We start from the raw sequence: 17,032 nt of genomic DNA, 5'->3' as shown, positions 1-17,032 counted from the left end.
AAGTAAGAAAATACTATATTTGTAAAATAACTGCAGGTAGTTCTTTAGCTAAATTCTTACTTAGTCAGGGGGATTAAATACGTGGGGTTACGGGGATAGGGTGGGATATGTGTTGGTGTTGGTGTAGGGGTTATGGGAATCGGGTGGGATATGTGTCGGTGCAGGCTCAATGGGCCGAAATGGCCTCTATCTGCACTGTGGGGTTTCTGTGATTCTGCAAACCATATTCCAATAAGTGATATTGCAGCTTGCTGTTGATGATAATTAGAGATGTACTTTGTAGATAAGTAGTGTATGAGGTTAAAAAGCAGAAAGCTTCCCATTTGGGGATTTGTGTTGCTGCGGAACTGCTCCGGCTGTTTCCACAGTAATTTTATTGTCCTTTTGGCCATTTTTCAGTAGTTGTCCTTCTAGTTCAGGTATGCTGGGGGTAATTTGAACCTCCCCCACCTGACGGGATTGAATTTCCTGCCCGTTTTACACCTTCCCCGATTTTGCTCTCCAATGATTTCAGTCAAAAGTGAAATCGGGCGGGGTGTAAAACAAGCGGCCGATCTGATCGCATTAGTTTCCCGCTGGGTGCGTGAGGTTAGAATCACCCCCTGCTGTTTCCAAACACAACCCAAGCAAATTTCTCCTGACAATAGTTTGGTTCTGATCCTTAATAATGTTCCAGTTACTCTTATCACCACAATTGCTTTAATTCTGACATTTGGCCTGTGATCTGATAGCAAAGCAATGATCTCTTCACATGCAGTGAGCAAATGGGAACAAACTGGAGGTTCATTGTGCAGGAAGAAACCCAGACACGCGACGACCTTTTCTCTCATTTGAAGCTGTGCATTGCTGAAGAGGATAAGACAGCTTGTAATGTGGAGGACAATCTAGTGTCAGGCAGTGTGCTTGGAGATGTCCAAATATTCATCATCATCCAGTCTGGTCCTCCACATTGAAAACTCCTGGAACATCTCGGATTTGTGAAACATTGAGGTTGATTTTATTGGAAATATCAAATTCAGCTCTGATTTGCAAACCTTTATTATCGCAATGCTCTTGCCATTGAGATGCATCAGTCAGCTGAATAAGGTAGATTTGATATTTTCAGTAAATACAGGGTTCAGTTTCACATTTCCAAATATGATTGGTTTCCCAAGTCCATTAAACACCACAGATCAGATCATTCAGTCAGGCTCATTGTCAAAGAAAGGCTCAATTGCAACTGGCACATGGGCAAGAATGGAATGTCGACCCTTCTCTTGCAGCTGATCGGGGATCTTGGATGTGTTTGACGTTGCTGAGATTGCTGAGCTTAGACTTCTTGGGGCTGATTTTCATTCTGGGTGGACATCGGGCGAGCGATGCGATGGTGCTGCCTGTCCAATGTCTTCAGCGAGAGGACCCAGCCATTCTGATGGCCGGGCCTCATCAGTGCAGTATCCAGCTCCAACCGCTAAACCAGGGCTGACAGGGAGCTTGCAGATCGGAGGGCGGTGGGTGGGTGAAACTGGAAATCTGCCGGCTCCTCCATGGAACAGAGTCAGACACATTGATGCAGAAAATGGCAGATTCCATTTGCCCGCCTCTGTTAGTGGTTGTGACTCCCCTGCTGCCTCGGAGACAATGACCCACCTCCTGATGTTACGTGGGCTGGGGTCAGGCTGGGGTCAGGTGCGGCGGATGTTCGGCCTCGAAGCCAGGCCTTGGCGGGCTGGATTGAATCTATTGTCGGGCCGGGAAATGGCCCACGGGCCGTATTTTGCCACCGCTGCCCTTGTCCGTATCATCAACAGCTCAACAGAGTCAGGGATTGTTCCCCGAGATTGGAAGGCAGCTCACGGAGCTCCCATCAGAGCCGGGGAACTACAGGCCCATCAGTGTGACCTCCACCACAGGGAAGATGCTTGAAGGGATCCTAAGAGATGCTGTTTATGATCACCGGGGAGGAGAAGGGGCCGTTAGAGAGACTCACACTACTTCTGGAAAAGATGGTCTCGTCCTACAAACCAGCTTGAGTTTTTTGAAGAAATTTAACCCTTTTACACCGATATCATTCTGGTGAATCTGCACCGCGACCCCAAGGCCAATATATCCTTCCTGAGGTGCGGTGCCCAGGTCTGAATGCAACACTCCAGATGGGTTCTAACCAGAGCTCTGTACACCTCTCACCTGCTGAGACACCAGCGAGCTCACACTGGGGAGAGGCTGTTCACCTGCTCCATGTGTGGGAAGGGATTCACTCGTTGATCCTACCTGCTGAGACACCAGTGAGTTCACACTGGGGAGAGGCCGTTCACCTGCTCCGTGTGTGGGAAGGGATTCACTCGGTCCTCCAGCCTGCTGACACACCACCGAGTTCACAATTGACTGCAGGATTTGGATTCTGCTGTTATTGCTGCTGTTAATGACATCCAGGACTGAACCATATTCATTCTGACAGTTGGGGTTTGTTTCTGCTGATGTTAGTAACCCCTATAACTGGGCTGCAGTTTAATATTCTGGATATAAGTCAAATAAATCTGCTTTGTTTCAAACACACTTTTTATCGAGTCCTTGATGTCTCTAAGATAAGAGGAGACTATTTGATATCCTGTTACTGAATGTTCCATTTTGGGGCCTTTTCACCTTTGTTAAATAAAGACTTGTATTCATACAGCACTTTTCACAACTTCAGGACATCCCAAAGTGTTTTACAGCCAATGGAATACTTTTGAAGAGCAGTCACTGTTGTAATGTAGGAAATGCAGCAGCCAATTTGCGCACAGCAAGCTCCCACAGACAGCACTGTGAGGATGACCAGATGATCTGTTTTAGTGATGTTGGTTCAGGGAGAAATGTTGGCCAGGACTCCAGAGAGAACTCCCCTGCTCTTCGAAATAACATCATGGGATCTTTTATAAAAACAGAAAATGCTGGAAATACTCAGCAGGTCAGGAAGCATCTGTGGGGAGAGAAACAGAGTTAACGTTTCAGGTCGATGACCCCAGTTCTGACGAAAGGTCATCGACCTGAAACGTTAACTGTGTTTCTCTCTTCACAGATGCTGCCTGACCTGCTGAGTATTTCCAGCATTTTCTGTTTTTATTTCAGATTTCCAGCATCCGCTGTATTTTGCTTTTGTATCGGATCTTTTATATCCAGTTGTGAGGACAGATGGGGCCTCGCTTGAACGTCTTGTCCAAAAGACGGCACGTCTGACAATGCCGCGCTCACTCAGTACTGCATTGGAGTGTCGGCCGAGATTTTGTTCTCAAGTCTCTGGAGGTGGACTTGATCCCACAACCTCCTGACTCAGAGACAAGAGAGAGAGAGAGAGTGCTCCCACTGAGACACAGAGAGAGAGAGAGAGAGAGAGAGTGAGAGAGAGAGAGAGAGAGAGCTCCCACTGAGCCATGACTAACACCCGATCATCACTCTAGATTGTTTCAGGTCTCATACCTTCAGTTAGCCTCATGGACAAGTCCCAGCTCCCCAAACCTTCCAGAGTGCCTCCCCTAGCCTTGGTATAAGAACATAAGAACATAAGAAATAGGAGCAGGAGTAGGCCAATCGGCCCCTCGAGCCTGCTCCGCCATTCAATAAGATCATGGCTGATCTGATCCTAACCGCCAATCTACTATCACTGAACAATCTCCTGAATCTAACAGAATTAGACACACGAAATAGGAGCAGGATCAGGCTACACGGCCCCTGGGCCCGCTCCGCTACCCACAGGGCCATGACCGATCCGAACCTAGACTCATGTCCAAATTCCTGCCCGCTCCCCATAACCCTTTATTCCCTTTACTTCTAGAAAACTGTCTATTTCTGTTTTAAATTTATGTAATGATGTCGCTTCTACAGCTTTTTGGGGCAGCATATTCCATGGACCTACCACCCTCTGAGTGAAGTAGTTCCTCCTCATCTCAGTTTTGAAAGAGCAGCCCCTTATTCTAAGACTATGCCCCCTAGTTCTAGTTTCACCCATCATCGGGAACATCCTCCCCGCATCCACCCGATCCAACCCCTTCACAATCTTATATGTTTCAATAAGATCGCCTCTCATTCTTCTGAACTCCAATGAGTAGAGTCCCAATCTACTCAACCTCTCCTCATATGTCCATCCCCTCATCCCCGGGATTAACCGAGTGAACTTTCTTTGTACTGACTCGAGAGCAAGTATGTCTTTTCTTAAGTATGGACACCAAAACTGTATGCAGTATTCCAGGTGCAGTCTCACCAATACCTTGTACAACTGAAGCAATACATCCCTATTTTTATATTCTATCCCCCTAGCAATGAAAGCCAACATTCCATTGGCCTTCTTAATCACTTGCTGCACCTGCATACTAACCTTTTGAGTTTTGTGCACCAGGACCCCCAGATCCCTTTGTACTTCAGTACTTTCCAGTTTCTTGCCATTAAGATAATAACTTGCTCTACGATTTTTCCTGCCAAAGTGCATAACCTCACACTTTCCAGTATTGTATTCCATCTGCCAAATCTCTGCCCACTTACTTAGCCTGTCTATGTCCCCTTGCAGGTTTTTTATGTCCTCCTCACTCACTACTTTCCCTCCCATCTTAGTATCATCTGCAAAATTTGATATGTTACACTCGGTCCCCTCCTCCAAATCGTTAATATAGATTGTAAAGTGTTGGGGACCCAGCACTGACCCCTGTGGAACACCACTAGTTACTGATTGCCAGTCCAAGAATGAACCATTTATCCCAACTCTCTGCTTTCTGTTAGATAGGTAATCCTCTATCCATGCCAGAATATTACCCCCAATCCCGTGATTTTTTATCTGAAGCCATAATCTTTTGTGTGGCAACTTGTCAAATGCCTTTTGGAAGTCTAAATACACTACGTCCACTGGTTCCCCTTTATCCACCCTATATGTTACGTCCTCAAAGAACTCCAGCAAATTTGTCAAACATGACTTCCCCTTCATAAAACCATGCTGACTTTGTCCTATTAAGTTATGATTATCCAAATGTCCTGTTACTGTCTCCTTAATAATGGACTCCAATATTTTACCTACCACAGATGTTAAGCTAACCGGTCTATAGTTTCCAGCCTTCTGTCTACTGCCCTTTTAAATAAGGGCGTTACATTAGCAGTTTTCCAGTCTGCCGGGACCTTTGCTGATTCCAGGGAGTTTTGGAAAATTATTACCAATGCATCCACAATCCCTACCGCCACTTCTTTCAAGACCCTAGGATGCAAGCCATCAGGTCCAGGTGATTTATCCGCCTTGAGTCCCATTATTTTACCAAGTACCACTTCCTTAGTGATTTTGATCGTGTTTAGCTCCTCCCCCCCTATAGCCCCCTGTTTGTCCAGTGTTGGGATATTCTTAGTGCCTTCTACTGTAAAGACTGATACAAAATATTCATTCAGTGTTTTTGCCATCTCCATATTTCCCACCATTAATTTCCTGGTCTCATCCTCTAAGGGACCAACATTTACTTTAGCCACCCTTTTTCTTTTTATATAACTATAAAAACTCTTACTATCTGTTTTTACATTTTTTGCTAATTTACTTTCATAATCTATCTTCCCTTTCTTAATCAATCTTTTTGTTACTTTTTGCTGTCTTTTAAAGTTTTCCCAATCCTCTATCCTCCCACTAGATTTGGCTACCTTATATGCCCTTGTTTTTAGTCGAATACTATCCTTAATTTCTTTACTTAGCCACGGATGGCTGTCTTTTCTTTGACACCCTTTTCTTCTCAGTGGAATATATATTTTTTGGAAGTTATAAAATAACTCCTTAAATGTACACCACTGATCATGTATCGTCTTACCCTTTAATCTATTTTCCCAATCCACTCTACTCAATTCCGCTCTCATACCTTCATAGTCTCCTTTATTCAAGCTTAGCATGCTTGTTTGAGATCCAACCTTCTCACCCTCTAATTGAATATGGTCACTCATTCCAAGGGGATCCTTTACTAGGACATTTTTAATTAATCCTGTCTCATTACACAGGACCAGATCTAAAGTTGCTTGCCCCCTGGTCGGTTCAGTTACATACTGCTCAAGAAACCCATCCCTAATACATTCAATGAACTCATCCTCAAGGCAGCCCCGCCCAATTTGATTTGTCCAATTAATATGATAGTTAAAATCCCCCATAATTATAGATGTTCCCTTATTACAAGCCTCAACTATTTCCTGATTGATACTCCATCCAACAGAGTTGCAACTGTTCGGAGGCCTATAGACTACGCCCACTAGTGTTTTTGTTCCCTTATTATTCCTTATCTCCACCCAAACTGTTTCATTATCCTGACCTTTTGACCCAATATCATTTCTCTGTATTACAGTGATTCCTTCCTTTATTAACATAGCCACCCCACCTCCCCTTCCTTCCTGCCTGTCCATCCTGATCATTAAATAACCTGGTATCTTTAATTCCCAGGCATTGTCACCCTGCAGCCATGTTTCTGTAATGGCCACAAGGTCATACCCATATGTAGTTATTTGTGCCATTAACTTGTCTATTTTGTTACGAATGCTACGTGCATTCAGATAGAGAACTTTCAAATATGTTTTGTGACACTTAGTTCCTGCTTTTGCCCTTTTTATTACTTTACCTTTTACTCCATACCTTCTGCCCCTTCCTGACACACTCTGGTTTTTAATTTCCCCACTGCTACCTAAGTCTATGACCTTCTCTGTTGTCATTTTTATTATTTGCTCTCTAGGAACCTCCCCCCAACTAGTTAGTTTAAACCCCTCTCTACAGCCCTAGTTATATGATCCACCAGGACTCTAATCCCAGCACTGGCCAAGTGAAGCCCATCCCAACGGAACAGCTCCCTCCTGCCCCAGTACGAGTGCCAGTGTCCCAGGAAGCAAAACCCATTTCTCCCACACCAGTCTTTGAGCCACGCATTTAACTCTCTAATTTTATTTGTCCTAGCCAAATTCGCTCGTGGCTCAGGTAATGATCCAGAGATTATTACCCTTGAGGTTCTGTTTTTTAATTTGACCCTTAGCTGCTCATACTCCTTTAACAGTACCGGCTTCGCAGTCCTATCTACGTTGTTTGTACCAACATGGACCACGACAACTGGATCCACCCCCTCCCACTGCAAGTTTCTTTCCAGCCCAGCGGAGATGTCCTTAACACTGGCACCAGGTAGGCAACACAGCCTTCGGGACTCTCTCTCTCGGCTGCAGAGAACTCTATCTATCCCCCTAATAATACTATCCCCTACCACTACAACATTTCTATTTACTCCCCCCTCTTGAATGGCCCCCCGTTCCACGGTGCTGTGGCCAGGTTGCTCATCCTCCCTGCAGTCCCTGCTCCTGTCCCCACAGGGAGTAAGAACCTCGAACCTGTTGGTCAAGAGCAAGGGCTGCGGCTCCTCCAGCTCTACCTCCTGGATCCCCGTACCTGCCTCACTCGTAGTCACACCGTCCTGTCCCTGACCATGGGCTGCATCTGAATTACTTAACTTCATAGGTGTGACCACCTCCTGATACATAGAGTCCAGGTACTTCTCCCCCTCCCTGATGTGTCGCAGTGTCTGAAGCTCAGACTCCAGCTCATCAACACGGAGCTGGAGTTCCTGTAGCAGCAGACACTTGTCACAGACGTAATCACCGTGAGCCTCAATGGGGTTCACCGGCTCCCACATCTCGCAACAGTAACACATCACCTGCTCCATTCTATTTAATTAATTAAATTTTTTATTGTTAGTTATGGACACCCTCTGCCCGATTTTAGATGCTAGTATCGCCTTTAATTAATTGGATTTAAATTAAATCAATCCCTCTAGTTACACCAGTTAACTGGTTTACCAACAGCCACTCTGCACCAGAAAGGCCTTGGTACACCACAGCAACCTTAAAAACTATAAACCACAGACTTAAAGTTTTAAAATGAGAGAAATACTCCAACCAATCACCTACCTGTTTTGTGGTGATGTCACACTTTGAATACTTTTTACCTCTCTCCTTCCCTGAGATTGGAGATTGGTGAGGCCTACCTGAGCCTCTGGGGCCTCTTGTAGTCGCTCTGCCGCGCTGCTCCGCCTCCACCCGCTGCCGATGCTGCACTGGGGCCTACCTGAGCCTCTGGGGCCTCTTGTAGTCGCTCTGCCAGGCTGCTCCGCCTCCACCCACTGCCGATGCCGCACGGAGGCCTACCTGAGCCTCTGGGGCCTCTTGTAGTCGCTCTGCCAGGCTGCTCCGCCTCCACCCACTGCGGATGCCGCACGGAGGCCTACTTGAGCCTTTGGGGCCTCTTGTAGTCACTCTGCTGCGCTGCTCCACCTCCACCCGCTGCCGATGCCGCACTGAGGGAGGTATCGGTAACATTTCCGTGTACCTGCCCCGGGAGTGTTTGATGGGACAGTGTAGAGGAAGCTTTACTCTGTATCTAACCCGTGCTCTACCTGTCCTGGGAGTATTTGATGGGACAGTGTAGAGGGAGGTTTACTCTGTATCTAACCTGTGCTGTATCTGCCCTGGGAGTGTTTGATGGGACAGTGTAGAGGGAGCTTTACTCTGTATCTAACGTGTGCTGTACCTGCAGCAGCAGACTCACGACACGCTGCAGCACGTCGGCCGGCAGCTCCATTTCGGGTAACTCACAGTCTGGATGGGAGGAGGGGAGCTGGGCATGGTGGCCAGAGCGGGAGAAGCAGGCCACCACACGTGGAGCCAGCAACAGTGAGGAGGAGGCCGCGGTGAAGAGGAGGACGGAGCGGCTGAGGGACATCGTGCTCCCACTGCTACGGGAAGCCATTGTATTGACTCTGAACGTGGCGCTGTATGTATAGCTGACGCATCCCTACGGGGAACAAGCATTCCATTGTACTTGTTACATATGGCAAATAAATCTAATCTGAATCTGAATCTGATGGGACAGTGTAGACAGAGCTTTACTCTGGCTGTACCTGCCCTGGGAGTGTTTGATGGGACAGTGTAGAGGGAGCTTTACTCTGTGTCTAACCCGTGCTGTACCTGCCCTGCGAGTGTTTGATGGGACAGTGTAGAGTGAGCTTTACTCTGTATCTAACCCATGCTGTACCTGCCCTGGGAGTGTTTGATGGGACAGTGTAGAGGGAGCTTTACTCTGTGTCTAACCCGTGCTGTACCTGCCCTGGGAGTGTTTGATGGGACAGTGTAGAGGGAGCTTTACTCTGTGTCTAACCCGTGCTGTACCTGCACTGGGAGTGTTTGATGGGACAGTGTAGAGGGAGCTTTACTCTGTATCTAACCCATGCTGTACCTGCCCTGGGAGTGTTTGATGGGTCAGTGTAGATCAGGGGTTCTCTGAGGCCCCTCCTGTGTTATAAAGGTTCCCCTGACCCCCTGTAACACAACACAAGTATTCATTGTCTGTAAACGCCTTGGGACATCCTGAGATCACAGAAACCTCTCTGTAAATGCAAATCACTGTGCTTTAGTTCAACGGTTCAAGGTGTTCAACGGGCTGGGCTCCTGGAATTGGGAATGGCCCCAACGTCCAATAAACCCCAGCCTGGATTTGTACGGGGGAAGGGGGAGATGGGGGCAACAGGCTGGATGGAGATGATGGGAATCTGGATCAACCCAATTGGCAGTGAGCGAGGGGCGGCTTCCACAGCCTTGGCCCCATCGCGCTCCACATCGCTTCCCCCGCGGCTGCTCAATGGGAACTGAGCCAGCGCCCGGTGTGAGGGCTGCTTGTGGGAGAAAGAATGAAAGAGGGAGAGAGTTTCTGGGCCCACCCCTTGAAACCTTCTCACCGACCCCGGTTGAGACCCTCTGATCGACAAGAGGCGCTGCAGCAACTCGCCAAGGCTTCTTCGGCAGCACCTCCCAAACCCACCACCGAGAGGGATGAGGGCAGCAGGCGCAGGGGAACACCAACACCTCCAAGCTCCCCTCCAAGTCACACACCATCCCGACATGGAAATATATTGCCGATCCTTCATCGTCGCTGGGTCAAAATCCTGGAACTCCGTCCCTAACAGCACTGTGGGAGCACCTTCACCACACAGACTGCAGCGGTTCAAGAAGGCGGCTCACCACCACCTTCTCAAGTGCATTTAGTTTTGCGTAATAAACACTGGGCCATCCAGCGACGCCCACATCACATGAATGAATTAAAAAAATCTTTTCTACCACAGTCGTTAAATATAGGAATACCATATCTTCTCCAAATTTGACTAGTTTATTCTGTCCAACCAACCAATCACTGACCCTAATCTCCTCCTGTCTGATATAAACCAACCCCAGTCACTGATACCAATCTCCTCCTGTCTGATATAAACCAACCCCACAGTCACTGACAGCAATCTCCTCCTGTCTGATATAAACCAACCCCACAGTCACTGACACCAATCTCCTCCTGTCTGATATAAACCAACCCCACAGTCACTGACAGCAATCTCCTCCTGTCTGATATAAACCAGCCCCACAGGCACTGACACCAATCTCCTCCTGTCTGATATAAACCAACCCCAGTCACTGACACCAATCTCCCCCTGTCTGATATAAATCAGCCCCACAGTCACTGACACCAATCTCCTCCTGTCTGATATAAACCAACCCCACAGGCACTGACACCAATCTCCTCCTGTCTGATATAAACCAGCCCCACAGGCACTGACACCAATCTCCTCCTGTCTGATATAAACCAACCCCAGTCACTGACACCAATCTCCTCCTGTCTGATATAAACCAGCCCCACAGTCACTGACACCAATCTCCTCCTGTCTGATATAAACCAGCCCCACAGTCACTGACACCAATCTCCTCCTGTCTGATATAAACCAGCCCCACAGTCACTGACACCAATCTCCTCCTTTCCGATATAAACCAACTCCACAGGCCCACAAAGATTAAACTCAGCCCGTTACTTGGATTGGACTTGTCTCCATTCCCGTGCCGAGGGGATTGCTGTACCAGACGAGAGGGGCAACATTTGGGGATTCTTGATTCTCCACCAATTCCCATTCCCCTTCTTTCTGGTGGATAATGGAGGTGCCACTGTGTGTAATGTGCAAGTCAGTAAGAATTGTCAGCAAGGATTAATCAGCATTTTCTAATTGGAGATGTTAATCAGTGGAATCTTTCAGACACTGAATTGTAGATTTTGGAGCAAAGATCAATTTAGGATTGAAGTAAAAGTTCTTAAATTTATTGCAAACAAATTTCTGACGAGAGTCCCTGAATTAAGGAGAATGATCAGAGGCTGAGGTTCTTAAAGGGACACTGCAGCCCCAACAAGTCAATCAGCTATACATCCAGAATATTAAACTCCAGCCAGTTAAAGGGTTATTAACATCAGCAGAAACAATCCCCAACTGTCAGAATGAACATGGTTCAGTCCCAGATTAGCATGTAAAGTTAAGGCACATGGGATTGAGGGCAAGGTACTGACTTGGATAGAGAACTGGTTGGTAGACAGGAAGCAAAGAGTTGGAATAAACGGGTCTTTTTCCGAGTGGCAGGCAGTGACTAGTGGGGTACCGCAGGGATCGGTCCTAGGACCCCAGCTATTCACAATGGGCCAGAAATTCGTGACCAAATGCGTGAGTACGGTCTGGGTACTCACGCATCTGGCCATTGGAAATGCCGGCGTTCAGCATGCACAGCGCATGCGGGGAACGCCGGCATTTCCAGTCCTCGGAACGAAGGGGTTCATCGGCACAGCGCGTGCGACTGCACAGGCAGCGCTTGCGCAGTGAACTTCGTCGATTTCATTCATGGATTCAGTGAGGGTAAGTCCTTACAAGTTACACTTGAAAAAAGCATGTGTAAAGTTGTTCCAAGGCTGCGGAGGAAGATATATTTTATCGTGGAGCTTCTGAAAGGCAATATTTTTGTTTGGGAAAGGGAGGGAAGTTATTTTAAGAAATTTTAAGTAAGTTTTAAAGGTTAAATTTTTTTTTTTTAAACGGGTTTTCAGAATGGTAGGTAGAAGGAGCAATTGTGGCTGTGTGAATTGAATGTGAAAATGAGTGTTCTAAAATGAGTAATGTAACATTTCCAGCACTTTTAAGAAAGAAACTTTTCATCAGTAATAAGTAATTATGTATGTATGTCCGCATATATTCCTTTACGTATATGTATGTATGTTTTATATTCCTTTACTTATGTGTATGAATGTATGTTTTTAATTATGATTTTCCAATAAGTTACTTTCTCTGAAAGTCATAATTAAGTAATACATTCATACACATAAGTAAAGGAATATCTACATAACACGCAAAGGAATATATACAGACAGACATACTTTCAGAAGCTCCACGATAAGAAATATCTTCCTCCGCAGCCTCTGGAGCAACTGTACCCATGCTTTTTTCATGTGTAAGTTGTAAGGACTTGACCACACTGAAAGCATGAATGAAAGCGGCGAATTTTACTGCGCACGCGTTCTGCCTCTGAACCCCTTCGTTCAGAGGACAGGAATTGCCGGTTTTCCCCGCATGCGCTGTGCATGCTGAAAACCGGCATTTCCTCCGGCCAGACGCGTAAGTACCCCGACCGTACTCGCGCAATTGGAAGGGAATTACTGGGCCAACACTTTACATGTCAATAAAATGAAAAACTTAACAATTGCACGATTTGCCCCCTCGCATCTGTGACTGAGGGTCCAAGGAGGTGCATTGCGCAAGAGGTCATCGTCGTACGTATCCTCACACTGTTCCCTTTCGGGAACTGTATGAAGTGGTGGAAGGATTTATGGCCATGATTAACGCTCATTCCGTGACCGTAACCATCTTTGAACCAGCCATTAGGGTGGTTAGTCCTATGGCGTGAGGGTTTTACGGGCTCCCACAACCCATCTGAGGGGGGGGGCCACCCACACCCATGGACGCAAGTATCCCGCTGGATGTCCACCCAGAATTTATAGTTGGAGCTCCGACTCCACTTGCCGGGACTGTCTGGAGTGGGGTTCGAAACCCTACTCCTTCTGGCCCAGCGGCGGGGATGCTTACTGCTACGCAAAAGGCCCACTCCGCACAAAAGGTGACACCCATACGTTTCCTGCGCCTTTTCCCTCCCCGTGACTGGAGCCCTATGCTGCCACTTGAAAGACCAAGCTATCATCTGCCCTTTTTGCGGTGCCTTTGACTTCTCATTACCAATGATGAGCAGGCGCTGCGCCTCCACCTCCTTGAGGAGATTGCTGAGGTCATCATCAGTTCAATTGTGAGTTCTTTTAATGCCGTGAATTGTGCTCATTCCAGCCATTTCACGTTGCTAATCGGATTGGGCCTTTGGCGTAGCGGTAGGATCCACGCCGCTGGGCCAGATCAGGGTAGGGTTTCGAACCCCGCTCCAGACAGTCCCGGCAAGTGGAGTCGGAGCTCCGGCTCTAAATTCTGGGTTGACATCCAGTGGGATATTTGCGTCTGTGGGTGTGGGTGGCCCCCCCTCCTTGTATAGCTTGTGGGAGCCCGTAAAACCCTCCCGCCATAGGACTAACCGCCCTAATGGCTGGTTCAAAGATGGTTACGGTCACGGAATGAGCGTTAATCATGGCCATAAATCCTTCCACCACTTCATACAGTTCCCCAAAGGGAACAGTGTGAAGACACGTATGACGACGACATTGCTAAATAAATAAATGGAATTAAAAAAATTCTTTTAGGGCTTTTAAAAGTCTTTAAATTGCTTTAATTCTGTTTAAAACTACTTCAGATTCTTCAAAATAATGTAAACGTTTTTAAAAGTTTATAAAAGTTACCAAAATCTTCAAAAAACTTCCAAAAACCTATTTAAACTGCTGCTTTGCATGTAAAAATGCTTAGCAGCTTGGCAGAAACATTGGGGGCATGTCCTGTTAAACTGAGACCTCAAGGGGCGTGTCTCAGTTGCACAGCGCGCTACAGGCTTCGCGCTGGCTGCACTCCTGGGCGGCGTGACGTCAGACGCTGCCCGGGAGTCAACATTTTAAAACAGCAATTCCAGGCGTCCCTGAAGCTCAACGGCCGGCGCGTCGGGTAAGTGCAGATCGGGGGCTTGCACGCGCGGCAAGCCCCCGACTCGAATTTCTGGGCCAATATGTATTAATGATCTAGACGAGGGAACTAGATGTAATATCTCCAAGTTTGCAGATGACACAAAGCTGGGTGGGCATGTGTGCTGTGAGGAGGATGCCGAGAAACTCCAGTATGATTTGGACAGGTTGTGTGATTGGGCAGATGCATGGCAGATGCAGTATAATGTGGATAAATGCGAGGTTATCCACTTTGGTGGCAAAAACAGGAAGGCAGATTATTATCTGAATGGCAATAGATTGGGAGAAGAGGAAGTGCAACGATACCTGGGTGTCCTTGTGCACCAGTCGCTGAAGGTAAGCATGCAGGTGCAGCAGGCGGTTAAGAAGGCAAATGGTATGTTGGCCTTCTTAGCAAGAGGGTTTGAATACAGCAAAAAGGATGTGTTGCTGCAGTTGTACAGGGCCTTGGTGAGACCACACCTTGAGTATTGTGTGCAGTTTTGGTCGCCTTACCTGAGGAAGGCTGTTCTTGCAGGAATGACGTATGAGGAGAGATTGGGTCGATTGGGCTTATACTCGCTGGAGTTTAGAAGAATTAGAGGGGATCTCATTGATACTTATAAAATTCTAACAGGACTAGACAGACTAGATGCAGGAAGGATGTTCCCGATGGCTGGGGAGTCCAGAACCAGGGGTCACAGTCTAAAGATAAGGGGTAGGCCATTTAGGACAGAGATGAGGAGGAATTTCTTCACCCAGAGAGTGGTGAACCTGTGGAATTCTCTACCACAGAAGGCAGTTGAGGCCAATTCATTAAATATATTCAAGAAGGAGTTAGATATATTTCTTAAGGCTAAAGAGACCAAGGGGTATGGGGAGAAGGCAGGGATCGGGTACTGAGTTTGGATGATCAGCCATGATCTCATCGAATGGCGGAGCAGGCTCGAGGGGCCGAATGGCCTAGTCCTGCTCTTAGCTTCTATGTTTCTATGATGTGATTAACAGCAGCATTAAAGCAGAATCCAACCTCTGCAGTCACTTGTGAACTCGCTGATGTTTCAGCTTGTAGGATGAATGAGTGAATCCCTTCCCACACACGGAGCAGGTGAACGAGCTCTCCCCAGTGTGAACTCGCTGGTGTGTCAGAAGGTCGGATGACTGAGTGAATCCCTCCTGACACACGGAGCAGGTGAACGGCCACTCCCCAGTGTGAACTCGCTGGTGTCTGAGAAGGTTGCATGTCTGAGTGAATCCCTCCCCACACACGGAGCAGGTGAACGGCCTCTCCCAGGTGTGACTGCGTCGATGTTTTTCCGGATCTGATGGGTAATTGAATCCTTTCCCACAGTCCCCACATTTACAGTCCTCACGTTTCTCCATGGTGCGGGTGTCCTTGTGTCTCTCCAGGTTGGATGATCAGTTGAAGCCTCGTCCACACACAGAACACGTGTACGGTTTCTCCCCGCTGTGAATGGTGCGATGTTTTTTCATGCTGTGTAACTGGTTAAAGCTCTTTCCACAGTCAGTGCTCTGGAACACTCTCACTCGGGTGTGTGTGTCTCGGTGCTTTACCAGTCACACTGATGTTTGAAATTTTTTCCCACAGACAGAACAGACAAACATTTCTCCTTCCACATTCAAAGGCCGATGATATTCAGGTCCTGATGAATGGAGTGACTCTGTCAGATCTTGATGTGATGTTTGGTTTGATTTTCCCGTCTGCAAATCCTCCTCCTCTAACACCCTGTAAAAGGAGTTTACAAAGTAATCACTGTAAGTACAGGATAGAAATTCAGAACAGACAATTCTAGTTTCTGTGGAACATTCTTTCCTCTCTTGTTACCCCAAAGCTGTAAATCCCCATCCCACACACTCTCCCTCCTCCCTGTGCTGAAATCCAAACCCATCGCACCATCTCCAACATTTCTTTCCTCCACTCCCAGTTTTTCCCCTCCCTCTACTCTGGTTGGGTTCAGTTCTACACCCGCTGTGTGCAGAGTGAGAATAAAATCAATGAGTCAATGATTGTCTCTCCTGGTCACGGGGAACCTGAAGCCCCGCCCACTCTTTGTTCCTGTACCAAGATGGCCGCGCATTCGCCGTGCTGCATGTGGAACCGGTCTGTCCTTCCTCCACCAAGATGGCGGCACATAACCCGGGCCTTTCACCGAGAAAAAGCCTCAACGTTGCCGTCCGGCAGATCACAGACCGGGCCGTTGGATCTCACTCAGGCCTGAAGCCATCCTCCAGCTTTATAAACCCTGCGGCGTGGCCTACCCGCAGTTTATTAATCTCCCGACCCCGCTCCCACCGACCTGCAGCTCCGCCCGGTGACTGCGCGAGGCTTTCTTTGTAAAGTCGGTGAGGGATACGTGACCCGGGCCCACGGCCTGATTGACGGGAGCTTCCGACCAATAGGGAGCGAGCGGGGCGGGGCTGGAGGAGCGAGCCGGCGGCGGGTCCTCCAACCAATCGGGGAGCCCGAGGGGCGGGACTAGCTCCGGCTGATTGTCTGATCCGCAGGGCAGCGAGTTTCTCCAGTCCCTTGTTCAGGGCCCGGGGCCAGGGGAGGCTGTGGGCCTTTATTCCCCTTATTGGACACAAGGCTCTTTGTCTCACAACACATTGGCTCAGGTTTTAATACAGACTTTTTAAATTAATCAATACAAGCAGATAAACCTCGTGCTTCTGTGGCACAAACTTTTTAATATTTGGGAGTAAAAATACAAGTTTTTCCTCTGAGGAATTTATTATTAGTTTCAGGAAACAGCAACCACTTGCTGGAACATTCTTTCCTCTCCTGTACCCCCAAAGCTGTAAAGGCGCCTTTAATGTAGTAAAACGTCCCAAGGCTCTTCACAGGGTCGTTATAAAACAAAATTTAACACCGAGCCACATAAGGAGATATTCGGGCAGATGACCAAAAGCTTGGTCAAAGAGGTAGGTTTTAAGGAGCATCTTAAAGAAGGAGAGAGGTAGAGATATGGAGAGGTTTAGGGAAGGAATTCCAGAGCTTAGGGCCCAGGCAGCTGAAGGCACGGCCACCAATGGTGGAGCGATTAAAATCAGGGATGCTCAAGAGGCCGGAATTAGAGG

The sequence above is a fragment of the Somniosus microcephalus genome, chromosome 4 (genome assembly GCF_052327205.1).
Source record: "Somniosus microcephalus isolate GS21.2 chromosome 4, FLI_Smic_1.0, whole genome shotgun sequence".
NCBI lineage: Eukaryota > Metazoa > Chordata > Chondrichthyes > Squaliformes > Somniosidae > Somniosus > Somniosus microcephalus.
Note: the sequence above shows the minus strand (reverse complement) of the source record.